This window comes from Primulina eburnea, chromosome 6 (genome assembly GCF_022965805.1).
Source record: "Primulina eburnea isolate SZY01 chromosome 6, ASM2296580v1, whole genome shotgun sequence".
NCBI lineage: Eukaryota > Viridiplantae > Streptophyta > Magnoliopsida > Lamiales > Gesneriaceae > Primulina > Primulina eburnea.
This window is the reverse complement of record NC_133106.1, coordinates 28,056,234-28,066,890: the sequence shown is the minus strand read 5'-3', so window position 1 is coordinate 28,066,890 and position 10,657 is coordinate 28,056,234.

The following is a 10,657-nucleotide window of genomic DNA, read 5'->3' as shown; positions in this document are numbered from 1 at the left end:
TGCATCACCAGTTGCACGCTATAACAAGCCAATTGGCACTCGTACGGGCATTTGTTTTCTTAGCCTAGATTCTAACGAAAACGAATTTTGCAAGCGAAGGTTTCTCATTTAACATACTAGACTAGATATGTTGGACATGTGAGCTGAAAAATGTTGTGTTTATTTGGTTCACGTGGATTGAATAGTGATGGTGATCGATCATCTTTATTATTATTATTATTTAGGATATGTGGGATATGTAGTTAACCATATATGTATGTGTGTTCATATAATTATAATATAGTTCTATGAATTCAACAAGCAAACAAACATTACATGATTTTAAATTAATGATGAAACAAAATTTCAAAATTAAAATCCGTCATTTTAAATATAATTTGAAATTTATATCAAGGCATAAAAGGAATAGTAAAAAGAGTAATTTTTTCTTGCCTTTCATCGACAATAGTTGAACGATAAACGTTACACAGAGTCATTGTTTTGCTCAATTATTGGAGAGGATTGGATGCCAAAAATATGTGACTTCCACTGACATACATGACGTGAGCTGGGTGGATCTCCAATTAATATGGCTGATGCTATTGGGGAAATTCATGACGACCGTCGACAACGATTCAACGTGGTTGAAATGTCAAAATAGTGAGAAAAAAATTTATAAAATTAAATTTCATATTTTATATCTTATTATAAGTTATTAAAATATTCAACAATGTTAATCTGTATTATCCTCAATATATAAATTTTTTACATGATTTCTCGTAATCTGTTATCCACAATACTCGATCAAAACTAACTCATTGTTCCTAATATTCAAATTGGATAATAAGTTTTAGAGATTGTTCTAGCTTTATATAAGACACGTACAATTTCCAAAGCTCCTCCAATGGCTACTAATTAGATTGAGATATATGAGATAAATGGACTGTAATGTACACGTAGCGTACCATGCTTTTGAACATATTTAAAATTTGCGAAAAATATAATTCGTTAAAATCAGAGTAAATGAAATAACATGCGTAAAAATCCTTAAACTTAAGCGGTCCTCGGGTTAGTCTTCCGGCTAGTCCGAGCCATCTCACTAGTCTCCGCCTCTCGTCTCCTCAAACTCATCCTCACTCTGCATCGATCAAGTCTAGTGAGTCTAAAGACTCAACATGTATAAACTGGAAATATAAAGTAACGTATAATAAAACCATATGCATTTTAAAGTAACACATACATAACTTAACTTTGAACATACCTACATAACCATAGACGTCCCATCGATTTATAAACATTTTCATAAACATAATTGCAACATACATACTTAAACATGCATATCATCATCTTTTTGCGTAAAGATATGTTTCAAAGCAAGTGAACCATAACAGTGCACCTGATCAGACTAAACCACAGTACTGGGCTGGCAGAGATGTCCACTACCACATACATAAGATCCCCGGTCATACTTTACCCCGTGGATTGCTCTCTGGTCATACTTTACCGCTTTCCCGCTTTCCAATCCTGATCAAAATCCGGTCATACTTTACCAGGGTGGAAAGGTCCCGAACACGTTCTCCGACTTCCAAACCCTTTCATATTTGGTCACAAGACAAGTAGCAAACATAAAAACATAAAATATTTTCTTTGCACGTCGAACATACTAATATATTATGCATGTCTGTCCAAGATAAAAAAAAAGTTTAAATTTTTTTTTCCAGATAGCTTGGCGCTCGGGCGGTAAAATCTTACCGCTCGGGCGCCGCCCACTCGGTTGGGCTTTAAAATCCTAAAAAAAAAACATTTTTTTACACCGTTCGAGTAATCACACGAAAATGATCATAACTCACTCGTTTCTTGTCTGAAAATTACGAATTTACTATCAAATCGAAGGTATCAAAAAGTACTACGTTTTATATGTTGAAAGTTTTCCAGAAAATAGATAAAAAAATTCGCATGATTCGAAATGACAGCAGATTCGGTTTTTGAGATCTAAAAATCGTTCCAAATATCGTTTCAAACAATTTTGCTCAAAGTTTGCATAACATAAATGGATTTTTACACACAATATACATTAAAATATTTACTATGACAAGATCGATGCAAAAATGAAAGATTATACATTTCTTTGCTTCTAAACCCTCGAAGATAATGAATCCCGATGCGGTGAACTACAGGAGATGACCGGGAGACGATTGATGCACGTTTTATTGCTCAAAAATGAGTGAAAATCTTTATAAATTTGCAAGGGGAAGGGGTGGCTGCTACTAAAACTGTAAGAACCCTAGTTCTATCAAAAAGAGAGAAAATGCAAGTGTGCGTGTGAGTGTGTGTGGCATGTGTGTGCGTGTATGTATATAGGTTAGGGAGTTAATTAGGGGGTAATTTGATTAATTAAAAATACTAATAGCCAATTAACATGCTAAATAAAATATTAATTCCCCACTAATTTATTATCACCCCTAAATTTAAATAAAATACACATTTGATATACTTTCACGAATTAAAAAATCTCCAACTATTCAAATTAGTATTTTTGAAAAATTTAAAAATCTTAAAGTCATCTAATAAATTAAATTAGGCTTTAAAATGCTTAAAATTCCACAAATCATTTAAAATAACAATTTTTTGACTTGAAATAAAATACCACATTTTCATAAATCGCCTAAATCGTCACCGGTCTCTTTTCTCGATCTCGCATCGAATATTCGCCTGAAACACAAAACTGAAGAAAACAATTTTAACGTACATCAAATAAACATATAAAAATTTAAAAATAATGTGAATCGTAAATCATGCATGGTTAAAAATCATTTTAAAAATTAAATAATAATTTTAACTATTTAATAAATGCAAGGGTTTACGTGTACTGATTTTGGGCTCTACAATACGCTGACCATAATCTATTGGTTTTTTCATGCACTATCATTAATATCTAGGGAATCATGAGACGATACTAATAGGCGCTCTTACCTTGATTTGATGGGTTCTATTAGAAATGAGTTCTAACATTTATATGATCAATGAGTAGATGCATAGAATATGGCTAATTATGGTAAGCTCTTATAAGAGACACATGTTTTCTCGAACCACATGTTTTGTGGACCTACTGTTAGTTGTATCCCCGAATTATTGAAGGTCGCATAAGTATTGGTTTCTGTATTCTCATTGAGAGAGCAAATTCAAAGATTTGAATTTTGTTATTAAGTTTGATGTAGATCAAAATTTTGGTTTGTAAAATATTTTATAATCGAATTCCATATTTGAAAATTTTGAAAGTTAGCACTGCGGTAAATAGTGAGTTCATTTTCTTGAATTTTATGAAGGTGTTCCAAAATTGTTGGCTGTCAAATTTTGAGTCAGTAGTTAAATGCCTTCGACTAGTTGACTATGACTAAGTTGATTCTTTTTACTAGTTGACTTTGATAGAGTGGACTTTGAACGTTTGAATTCGACCAAATTGACATTGAAAAGTTGATTTGACTTAGTGGTTTTCGAAAAATTTGATTTTACATCATTATACCGATGTTTGCACTCGCCACAAGGATGCTATCTGATTGTGGATCGAGATTATGATAAAATCACGATCATGGATGGTTTGATTATTAGGCTTGGAATATCCTATTGAAACACTAACTAGTAGGTGTCCTAGTTTGGAAAAATACTCAATAGAAGTTTTTACTCATTGAACTGGAGTGCCCTAATCAAACTCTAACTACTAGAAGTTTTGACATGTTGATTCGGAGTGTCCCAACAAAACACCAAATATTAGGTGTCCTAGTTATTCAAAACACATGAAATAATCCTATAAGGATTCTAAAATATACATGCTATCTTTAAATAGAAGATCACACATCAAAGTTTGACAACCAAAACTCTCTCCTCTCCAACTCATATTCAGCCTCCTTGTTCTTGAACAACCTCTTGGCCGACCACCTCTCTCCACCACCGACTGTCGCTGCACCGTCGTGCTACCACCATGCCCCCGCCAGTCATTTCCCTTTCTCAGCTCAAAGAATTTTATAGATTTTCTAGAGCGATCTAGAAGAATAACAATGGAATTAGTAGTTTACTCTATATGGCGATTGAAGAAAGGTAACTTCAAGTTGATTGTTCGTAGGGATTGATAACAAGAACTATATCTGCTTAACATTCATAGTAGTTGGAGCTAAGGGTTTAGACAATAAACGTAAACAATCGATAAACACCATATGTTGGATTGAAACATACAAGTGCCAAGTCACGATTTTGCATGTCAAAATAAAAATTTAGAACTTTATTGATTCTTGAATATGAGAAAATGATACACCAACATTAATTGCAAAGGTGGTTTGATGGATTCGTAAATTCTTTCAACATCTACATGCATTTTCAAGAGTTGTAGGGTGTACAAACTCGTTCTATTAGTCACTTCATAGTCAAAGAGCTCATACAAGATGGGACTTCGGTGCATGAGCAGTTTGTGGGTCTGGACTTGGTATCTAAAACGAGCTATTGACATACAACTTTTGTTGTTGCTCCTTTTCTTGTTTAACTGTTGGTGGTGAATTTTAATATGAACAAGCTTGAAACAACCTTTGATGAGTTGGTCAATGTTCTTACTACATATTAAGCATTCATGCAGCAAGAAAAGCCTATTTCTCTAGAAGGATCATCCTTTGAGCTAAATCAGGGCCCAATAACATCATCATAGCACATTACTGCTAGTTGCGGGGTTTGCTACATGAATATCAATTTTCCAAACTACGCGATTTACGCACATATAATATCTTAAACCAATATCTAAGATATACGGCCTTTCCTCTTTAAAGTAATAAAATTAGGGACTAATATCAGTAGACCATGAAAAATAGATGAATCTCAGTGCCTAGTCCAAGATATGCTTATGTTGATGATATGATTCATGTTATGCAAGGTATGTTTTATTCGAAAATCATGTATATTTGTTATGTATATGCTCGAACAGCCCACACTTGCTGAGTGACGATCATATCACTCACCTCTCACTCCCCCTCTCCAGATAAGCCTGAAGATCCGATAAAGGAAAAGGAACATGACCAGTTTTGGGGCTGGTGATCAAAGAATTTAATTCAAATTTATGTTTGTTTTAGCTTTTTATTTGTTTTTCCGTTGTAAACGCTTCCGCATAGTTTTTATCATATTTCCAAATAATAATGAACAAGCTAGTGTGAGAAGACATGCTTGACTTGTCAGACATATACTCTCTACCTACTTGTGAATCCTGACTGAAAGGAAAGATGACCAAGACTCCTTTTAAATGGAATGTAGGACATGAACATGACTCATTAGATTTAATTCATACGGATGTATTTAGTCTGCTAAGTGTTACCCTGAAATATCATCATCCCTACTTCGTTACCTTTACTCATGACAACTCTAAGTATGAGTATTTAATGAAATACAATCTGAAGCATTTGAACTGTTTAAATAATTTAGAGCTGAAATTAAAAAAAAAAACCTAGGAAATCGTATTAAATAACTATGTTTTGATTGAGGTAGAGAATACGTAAGTATTGAGTTCCAAGACTATCAAAAATAAAATGAGATTCTCTCACAGTTGACTCTTCCAGCAACACCACGATTGAATGGTTTAGCATAACGTCGAGGTCGAAAATTTTCAAACTCAGTATTTTAAATACTCAAAATCACTAGAAAAAAATTCAAGTTTGTATGGGATTGAGTCCAAGAAATTCGAAATATTAACCTGATAAATATACGAATTTCGAAATTGGTGTACATTTAGCAAGATGTATATTTCAAGATAGAATATGTACAAGATAAGTCGATTATAATCATTATCTATCCGCAATCGAGAATAAAATTTTAATATCTGGATCACGATTATTATGATATTTCAAAATTTCAAGATGAAGACAGCGCATCTATCTCGATTGCCCCAACATCTAAAAATAAGACCTCAATACATTCGAAAATCACAATGCTCCTAGACTCATATCTTTAAAAAATTAGATAAAGAGCTTAGGCAAAACACTGCAGATTTTCTCTCAGAGGAAGAATATTTGGAAAATCACCTTGTATTCATATTTATTTTTCTGAAGAATAATCGGTGAGGGAATTATTATTATTTTTTAAAATCTATGTATAAGTTTTTGAAAGATCTGATCTTGAATGATTCATTTGTTCTATGTTTTTATAAGAAATAATTCCAAGAGCTACTATGATTCAATTCTGATATGGAAACGAATTCTTGAATTATGATATGACCCATACACGGTGAGTATAAAAACGTTATATGGCTCCCACACGGTAGGTATAAATATGTTGCCTCACCTTTTAGATTATTAATAATTAAGAACTCATAAGTAAATCATGGAAAATAAGATGAAATATTAGTGATTTACATTTGTGATTCATTATGATATGTCTTGTCTCGATATTCTTGATATTCAAAAAGTTAAGTACTCATATGTATTATACATCGATCATTTCGTGATTGCTGAGTATTTTACCAAATGTTCACCTCTTACTCTTCTTTTTCAGATAAAAAAAGAACAAATTGAGATTGATGAGCAAAATATGTTTTGGGTTTGGTGACGAAGATTATAGAATTTAGTCTTGTTTTAGATTCTATTTTTATTTTATTTGATTTAAGTTGTAAAGCTCTTTCACATATTTTGGTTTATTCTTTTGGGAGTTTTTCGGCTGTAAAGACAAGTTTATTTTGAGTTATTTATGTAATAGAATGGTTTTGACTACTAGACTTGTTGATTTTGATTATGTGATTGTTAAACAACGTCGGCGCCAAAAACACCTCTGTCTCGGGACATGACATTTAAGTGGTATTAGAGCATCTAGATTCATAAATCTTGTAGGGAAAGTGTAAAAAAAATCGTGTCGTATGTTTTTGGTCATGTTAGACAAATCGAGCCGCACACCCGCGCTCTGTTGCAATTCACTAACCCTGTCGTGCTTGTGTTTTTCCCCCCAGATAGTGAGTGTCGAGTCCCTGCACCTTGTTGAATCTCCTTTACGCTTTATACAATTTTCTTTGCTCCACACAAAATTACTCACGCATCTGCGCTGTTTTGAGGCGGCCCCGTGCTCTGATGTTGCCATTTTCAGAAATTTTTGTACGATCCATAACTTTATGTAGAAAACTCAGAATTTGATTCCCTAACCTCCCCTGTACCACGTCCAGACCAAGCCCAGACCAACCCAAGCCCCTGGACGCGAGCAGCAACCCACTGAAGCTTGACAGCAACCTCTCGCCTACTTGCTGTCATGAGCTTCAATCTCACGTTTTTGATGCTAGGCTTCTAACCATCGAGCCACCCCTTCAACCATACCCTCAATCACCCTCTTAGGACCCTAAGGACCTAACCTATCCCAGCCCAGACCCCCTGGCCGAGCCCCTCTCTTCCCTGCACCAGCAACAAACCTGCACTGCTACCCTTGCAACTCACGGGTTGGAGTCCTAGCTTGCTAGGACTCCTTCCCAGCCCTGGTGTTCGAGTCCTAGCGTGCTAGGACTCTACCCCTGGCTCATATAAGACCCTATCTAGCCCTGCACAAGCCGAGACCAAGCCCAGCCCTCTTAACCCATGAAATCGAGCCTCTCAAACTTCATATCAGAAAGATGGTTCCAGCTTGTTATTTTCCTAGTGTGCTGCCTTTTCGTGTGTGTTCTAGGGCTATGTAACTTGTGTAAAACCATCCCCGTTCAACTCCTAATCATGGCATCCCCTTATGTACAAGTAATTCATGATTTTTGGAACAAAACTCATGTTTTAAAATCACCCTTGATGCATAAACGAAAATACAATAAGGTGCAACTTGTTTTTCATGCAAAACACAATAAAATAAATACTATGGTGTAAAGGATGAATAAAGAAGAATTATGGCGTGCCTTTGCGTTTTATACGCACGAAAAATCGTTGACGACGAAGAACGGAGTGAAACCTTTGGCTTGAATTCCCTTGAACCTTCGAAAATTCCTTCTACTATGTGGTGTGCAAGTTGTATCGTGTAAAAGGGGGTGGTGGGGAGAGTTTCTGAATTTTAAAAGTGTGTGGCCGTGTATTTGAGGTGCAAGGTGTAGGGTTTGAAGTGGTTTAAACAGATTATATGATAATTAAATTACTAACTAGGCTTTAGGCCTATTAAGCCACTAAATTAGGCCCATTAATCTTAATTAGGATTTAATAAAATATTAACAAAGTTTTTGTTTAAATAAATTTGTGAATTTATTAGTCGGGTTGTCAAAAAGCTCGTATTTTAGTTGAAAACCCAACATCGATAAAATTTACGTCCCGGCGTATAAAATCACCTCAAAAACCATTTATTTTCAAAAATAAGAAAAACCACCACCCTTATTTTAAATAATTAAAAATAATTACCCAATAAAAACATTTTCTATTTTTCAGCCATCGGTCTCCGTTCCTCGATCGCAACTCGAATAACCTTTAAAATACATTTTAATGCAATCATGTAAAAAAATATATTTTAAACATGTAATTATGCACAACATAATTAATTAATGCAATTAAACATTTAATTAAAATACAAGAGAATTTAATAATTGCATGCATGTGGTAATTTGCATGGATCTTTAAATTTTCGGGGCGTTACAAATTCACTTGGCTCCAACTACGCCGGTGTTAGTGAATGTAGCTTTTGTTGTAAATCTCACGTACGTTCTTCAAATCTCCTTTCTTAAATCTTCGAATCAGGTCCACGGTCGGATTACTCGTTCCTCTTCCAAATAGCACTAGAATATTTGGAAGAACTTTTAACGTTGAAGATCAAAATTCGAGAAACGGCTCAACCCTTAAAAATCTTCAAGGTGGCTGAAAAATTTGAGAGAAAACGGAAAGGAATTTTCGAAAGCTTTCAAGGAAAGTGGAGGCTTGCTTGGAGGCTAGGGATATGGCTTCTCTAATGTCTTTTATAATCAAACCATGACCTAATTTCTATAATTAACATTAATGGGTTTGATTAATTAATTGGACTAGCTCAACTAGTTTAATTAATTAATCAAAGTCCATTAACAACTTTAATTATTTAGTATGTTGGACTTGTACTCCTACAAGTCCATCAAACATTATTCCCACTATATTTAATTTAATATTTAATAAACTCAACTTTTGAGTATAATAAATTAAATTATCATATTCCACATATTCAACTATTTGAATTTATTCTCTCCAAATTTTAAATATCATAAATTCAACTCCTTGAATTTAAAATCTCATAAATTCAACTCCTTGAATTTATTTTTCTCAAAATTTAATTATCATAAATTCATCTCCTTGAATTTACTATTTTATATAAATTCAACTCCTTGAATTTATTTTTCTCTCAACTATTTTATATAAATTCAACTCCTTCAATTTATTTTTCTCTCAATGGGAACAAATGATCCAGTACTTGCGTGACCCTCAATGGTTCAGGGATACAGCTAGCCGTGAGTTCACAACTCTTTGTGATTCAGGAAATTTTTCTTTATTCGGGGTTACCCCGATTTGCCCCATTTCATACACCAACATTTGGTCAAGAGAATGTCTGAAATTATTTTCTGATTAAACCCATCGAATCATGGTAAGAGCGTCTAGTAGCATCACCCCATGATTCCCTAGGTATCACTGATAGTGACTGCAAGAACCAGTCGGTTATGATTAGCATAAAGTAAGGTTCCTTCATCTCATATATCCCGATCGAATATGCAACCATTGGTTGAGAGTTCTGAGTATTGTTTCTAACCTTCATGCCAAGATTGTTGTGTTATTTGCCTTGAGCAGTCCTAAATATGATCAGAAGCACAACATAGTGACTTTTAGTTTCCGAATCTTCTCACAACACATAGTAGGAAAAATCAGTTCTTTATGATATTTTTTGCTGACATCTTTGTTATGTTATTTGCCTTACCATCTGCTCTGTCTTGTGACTTTAGAGTCTGCCATTTTTTACCATACATTTAAAGATGAATTATTCAGATATTTTTTCAATCCCCATCTTTCGTTTATGCTCCCTTTCTTCTGATGAGGATGAGTGTATGCAGAAGCACTTGGCTTGATAAATGCTTTAGTAAGCCGGGCCTTTTCAAATGATTTTGGGGGGAAAAATCAGAAGCAAACGCTTAAGAAATCATATTTTATACCTTCTTTGCTTCGAAGAAAACCGCATGTGGTAATCCCGCGCGAACACCCATTGCGTAAGTGCCTAGCACCGGTGCAAAGGTGGCCGCAAGACGTTAAATATCTAATTTTTCTTGTTTATTTTTATATTTTATTCAAAATTAATGGCATTAAATCGTTATATTATATAAATTGATTGTAAAATATGTAGAACAATTTTTTTAAAAAAATTTAAAATAAAATATTTACTACATTAGACGATCACCTAAATAGATCTAAAAATAATAGCAGTGAGGGAACTAGGCGCCACTGGTTATATTTGTCCATCCTCGTGTCATATTCAGTTGACATAGAATCCAATTTAATTTACAGTTGGCTTGAAGTTGAGTTTTTGACTTTATGTGACTAACTTTGCTGGTGATTTGACCTTTTACCCATATGACCAAATTGCCCTTGAAAATGTGAGGTCCTGGTGTTCTGTCAAACTGATGGCTCCACAAATTTATGCAAACAATACTGCAAAAACCCAGCAATACCCCCGATTATTATATATAAAAATTGAA